Source organism: Heterocephalus glaber, unplaced genomic scaffold (genome assembly GCF_053883595.1).
Source record: "Heterocephalus glaber isolate CG9 unplaced genomic scaffold, H.glaber_assembly_v1.0 deba00001587, whole genome shotgun sequence".
Lineage (NCBI taxonomy): Eukaryota > Metazoa > Chordata > Mammalia > Rodentia > Bathyergidae > Heterocephalus > Heterocephalus glaber.
Window position 1 is genome coordinate 800,579 of NW_028258365.1, and position 6,000 is coordinate 806,578.

The following is a 6,000-nucleotide window of genomic DNA, read 5'->3' on the forward strand; positions in this document are numbered from 1 at the left end:
TGTGCTCAAAGTGTCCTGACTCTCAGTGCATTCACAGCGTATAATTTATAGAAACTTGTTTTCACACATGAAAAGGCTTATAAGAGAGGGAGACGTGATTAAGAAAGTACAGTAGGGAGACAGGGTCTAAAGGGGAAGGTGAAGTGTGTCGGGGGGAGTAGGGGAAAGGAAAGAAGGGAAAAATGAGAAAAGAAGAAAATAGTGGAAACAAAGATTTTTATAAATAGGGGTGGAGAGGTAGAAGGGAGGGCAGGGGAATGGGAAAAAACAAGAACCAAGATATACCATGTACAGGTACAAATTCCCAATGATGAATGTGACCATAATGTATACCTAAAATGTACCAATAAACTTAATGAATTAAAAAAAAGAAAGTACAGTAGTAGTATAGTAGGTTGGAAGTAGGGTTATGGACCTGCTAAGGGCAGAAAGGCATGTGACACAGGCAGAGTTAACTCTGGGGGGAGGGACAGCTGGTACTACCTACCTCATTCTATTTAAAAATCATAAGCAACTCTGTCTAGCAGAGAAATATTTCCACTAGTACTAAAATACTCCAGCTTTTCAATGTGCCCGTGGTGATCCTGTTTTATACTTGATATCTGGCATAAGTATTAACCTTTATTTTCAAGTGATCCTATTTAACAATATATCAATCATCCTAGCTATGAATGTAGTAGAAAGAACATCATTTGTTTTACTTTATAGAGGATTTTCAGTATCCAAAATTCCCTCTACTTACTCCATAGAAGTGTTGCCTATAGATATGAAGCCTGAAAATTTTACTATGTATTAAAAGCAATTAATACATGTGTTTGATGTGTAGGCAGAAGAAAATGGAAGAAAGGGACTTACAAAAGGAGATCAAACGCAAATCCACTTATCTCCCACTAGCGCCAGTGTCCGTTGTGAAGACTGGTCAACTTGCAAATGGCACTAGGGTCAACAAAAAGTGTAAGGCTTTTGTTCTCTAGCATTTCTATTTGATTCTTTCTTAGAATTTCCACCTCCCTCTTTACAGTGCCCATCTGCTCTTGCATACTGTCTACTATTAGAGCCCTTAGCATACTAATTATCATTATTAAGTTTCTGGGCTAATAATTTCAATATCTCTGTCATATCTGAGCCTGGTTCTGATTCTCTCTCTCTCTCTCCAAATTGTGTTTTCTGCCTTGTAACATACCTATAATTTTTTTGTGGATAGCTGTGTATAGGGCAAAGAAAACTATGGTAAATAGGACTTTTGTTATGTGGTGGTGAAGTGTGATGAGAAGGGAGGGATGCTACACTCCCATGTTTAGGTTTAGTCTTTTAATGAGCCTGGGTTCCTGAACTGTGAACTTCACAAGTGTTTTGGTGGGACACCAAATATGCAGTCCCTTTAGTAGGACTGGATAGCTAGTGCTCTGGAGTTGGGAATTTCCCTTCCCCCGTGAAGATTACTCTCCAATAAACCCCCAATAATTTAGGCTTTGGTAAAAATAGTTTCTTTTGAGGTCAGGTCATATGAAGAAGGAGAAAATGGCTCCTTTTTGTCCAGGAGTCACTGTGAGATTGTGCTCAAGCTACTGGAGATAAAACAACAGCATATGTATCCCCTAGGAATTTTAACCCTCTGACTTGTCTACACTGGTCCTCCAACAGTTCCTCAATTAGAATTTAGGTTTCCTATGCTGATACTGTTTCTGCAAAAGTCTCTGTTCTTGAGCCTCTGTCTCAGTAAATTGCGGTTCTCTATACCTTCCTGTGTCTCACACTGGAGCTGAGATTTGTCCTGTGACTTTTCTCAGATCTAAGAAGAGATGTTGGCTTTACAGCATATCTAGCTTTTTGTTTGTTAAAATAGTGTGGTGAGTTTTTTTTACAACAGACGGGAAACTCTAAGTTTATTCTTTTTTACCCTTTTATTCTTAGGTCTATAGGTAAGCATACATTTAATAAGCTTCACTATTTCATTCTAATTTCGGTTATCTGAAGATCTTTCCCTAAGAAATTCCTCAGAATGAGCTCACAAGGCCAAGATTTTTAAAACTTTTATATATGACCCCCTCCCCCACGATTTCACTTTCTGTGGTTTCAGTTACTTATGGTCAACTCTGTTTTGAAATATTAAGTGGAAAATTCAAAAAAATAGACAATTCTGTAATAAGTTTTACATTGCATGATCTTCTGAGTAATATGATGAAATTTGTACCTGCTCATTCCATTCAAATGAAGACATGAATCATCTTTTTTTTCCAGAGTATCCATGCTGTATGCACAACCTGCCCTGAGTTATTTGGTAGCCATCTTGGTTAGCAGATCAACTGTTGCAGCATTGCAGTTCAAGTAACCATTATGTACCACCCTAATGCTATGTCCTAATGCCTATGTCATCACTTTACTTCATCTTATCATGTAGGCACTGCAACATCTCACATCATTACAAGAAAAACCTGAGTCCATTAAAATCAGCTATCTTGAGACAGAGCCAGAGAATGAGAGAAAAAAAGAGCACATTCACATAATTTTTATTATAGTATATATTATAATTATACTGTTTTATTATTAGTTATTATTGTTAATCTCTTACTCCATGCATGGGCCTGGATGAAGTGAGGAAACTTGAGGTCTTCAATGGAGCAGAGGAGACCAAAGAGGACCAACTCACTGAGGATCTAACCAGAGAGGCAGAGAGAAGAGGAGGAGGTTTTCTTGCCCCGTCCCCAAGACCATCTCTTTCTTGGGGTCTCTTGTATTGAACTCTCAATTCCAGCATCAACTAACTTAAATAAGCCTTGCAACTGGCCTGGCAGGTGGAAGTTGATGTCCAGTACTTTCTCTTTTAATGGGAGAGTTTGAGGATAAAAGCCCTAAAAATTTAGCTTCAGGGAATTCTGATTTAGTGGCTGAGGTAAGGTGAATTAGAGGGAAATGTCTGCCTATGTCTACTTTACTCCCATAATCATTATTTTTTGTGGACTCCTTTATGGAAATTGTTCGCTTTCTCTACCCCCAATTTGTACACATTTGACAGAGATGAACTATTATCTGAAATGCTCTTAAAAAGACAAAATAAAACTTGATCAACTAAAAGTAAACTTTTAGAGGAAAAAAATACTTAAGGAAAATTGAACCACACATCTCTGGTCTCATTACCCACCAGAAAGAAAATCAATATTTTATTTGTAAGTTATTACCCATTTCAAACTCTCCTAAGTGCCTAAATCATTTAAAATAATTGCATTTAATTGTGGTTAATTTTTAATACAGTCTCTCAAGTGTTCATGAGAGGTTTTTGGGTCAATGATTGTTTCTATAAATTTTAAATGTTTAATTTGACAAAGTGATTTATCTATACCTCCAATGATAATGCATTTGTAATAAAATAGTAAAATAAAGCTAAGTGAAGAATGAAAATAAGCTTGCTTTGCTTCTAACACTTGTGTGTAAGTATGAGACTGCCAGTGACTGTCTCATCCTCTGTTATAATCATTTCAGTGTCTCAGCTTGCTAACCCATTGATGCCAGTATTTCTGCACCTGAGAATTATTTCTAGGAATACAGAGACCAACTCTACCACTTGCATGATAGGCCCTTCGTGCTATTGCTGGAGAGTTAATACCTTCCAAATCCTGGAGTAGATCTCAACCAATGACTAGTCCTTGCACTGAAATATTCATTTATTTTTATTTTATTCACTTTTATTACATCTATTTATGAGGTGCGATGTGATTATGGAAGGATTGAATTAATATAATTAATACATCCATCACCTTACACACTTATCTTTTTTCAATTTTGAGACAAAATTTAAAATTTTTCCCAGCTGGTCTCTAACTTGGGATCTGCCTGCCTCTGTGTCCTCAGTAGCTAGGATTATAAACATGTGGCGCTATACTCTGCTTCAAACTCATTTTATGAGTTAAAGATTACCCTGACACCAAAGCCAGGCAAGGAGAGCAAGAAAAGAAATTTACAGGACAATATCCCTAATAGACATAGATGCAACAATCCCCAACAAAATAAAAAAGAGAAAGAAAGAAAAGGCATCCATGTTGGAAAGGAAGAAGTTAAGTTGTCTCTATTGGAAGGCAACATGATCTTATCTACTTGAAATATTAAAGAGTCCACCGAAAAGCTGCTAGAACTAATAAATGAATTCATCAAAGTTTCAGAATAGAAAATTGACATACAAAAATCAGTAGTGTTTCTGTATGCTAACAATGAACTATCCAAAAAAGAAATCAAGAAAGCAATCTCATTTACAATAATGAAATAAAATAGTTAGAAATAAATTTTGCCAAGGTAGTGAAAGATCTGTACACTAAAAACTATAGAACATTGATGAAAGAAATTGAAGACACAAATATATAGAGTTATCGTGCATTCATAGCTTGGAATAATATAATTAAAATGGCTATATTACCTAAAGCAATCTACAGATTTAATGCAATTTCCATCCAGATTCCAATGACATTTTTCAGAGGAATAAAAACAATCCTAAAATTCACATATTGAACAAGACTTTGAATGAGTGGCTAAAGCAATTTTGAACAAAAAGAACAGTTGGAAGCATCACACTCTATGACTTCAAAATATATTACAAAGGTATAGTAATCCAAAGCAGCTTGGCACTGGCATTAAAACAGACACTCAAGCCAATGGAATGGAATAAAGGCAGTCTAGAAATTAATCTACACACATGGAGTCAACCAATCTTTGGCAAAAGTATGAAGGACACACTGTGTTGGAAAGGCAGTCCCTTCAGTAAATGGTGCTGGGGAAAGTGGGTATCCACATGTAGAAAAAAGAAATTGGACCTTTTGCTCACCCCATGTACAAAAATAAGCTCAAAATGGATTAAAAACTTAAGCATAATACCTGAAACTGTAGTCATAGGGGAAAACTTCTGTGATGTTAATCTTGGCCAAGATATTTTTGGATATGATCCTAAAAGAACAGGCCAAAAAAAAAAAGCCTAGGTAGACAAATGGGATTATATCAGACTAAGCAACTGATGCAATCTCAGCAAAGGAAGTAGTTGGCACAGTGAAGTAAGAGCCAATGGAGTGAGAGTTTCTGTATATACATCATGCTCCCACGTCCCAAGGGTGGGATAATTCTGAGGCAGATTCTTTACATCATTCCCAATGTTAGGCTCCAGTCAGCGTAGACGATGTATTAAAGCAGTCAGTGTTGCTTCAATGTTAGAGCCAGAAATGTGCCATTGAAATTCCTCTTTGGAAATGAAAGACCTATCACATTCCTCAGCTACCAGCCTTGTTGGAGCTTTACCAGAGCTAGAGGAAATCAGCTTCTCTATCATAGGGCAGCTGGCATCCAAAGACTGACCGATCAGAAGTAGAATGGCCTGCCCCTCGTAGCTCAGTTTGGGACAGTTCATGCTGTTTTCTCGAGACTGCAGGCCTGGCTGAGGCTTTGCTTGGAGATGGCACTGGACTCCAGTGTCTCTGGTGTCCCACCCTGCTTTCTTCACCCAACTCCCATTCATGGTGTAGATTCCAAAGACACTCTAAGGAACCTTCAGTGTTCCCATCTCCATCTTTCAGTCTGCTTCATGAAGACCCCAACTTCTGGGGGCTATTTGTGTCTCTCCCCTCCCCAAATTCATATAGTAAAACTCTAGGCCCCAGTGTGACAGTATTTAGAACTGGAGAATTTGAGTGTGATTATGTAACGAGGATGGAGCTCTTGTGATGGGATTAGTGACATTTTAAGAGGAGACACAGTTTTCTTCTCTCTACCACATAAGGATATAATAAGATGCATACCAGAAGGCGGGTTCTTACCTGATATTGAAGCTACTGACACCCTCATTTTAGACTCTCAGCCTCTAGAACTATAAAAAATAAAGTTTTATTGTTCAAGACATGCAACGTATCACATCTGACTTAAGGCACAGCTGATTAAGACACCAACCAATTACACCTTCCCCTATCACTTTCCCATTCCTTTTGCTCTGGAAACTCTACAAAATTAAATCCCGTACTTAAATTC

General features: G+C 37.5%; 1 pseudogene; it reads right to left on the minus strand.

Annotated features, from left to right (window-relative positions):
• Positions 1-5,494, minus strand: part of LOC101703728 (vesicle transport protein SFT2A pseudogene) — a 65,600-nt pseudogene extending 60,106 nt beyond the window's left edge.
• Positions 5,495-6,000: the final 506 nt, after the last annotated feature.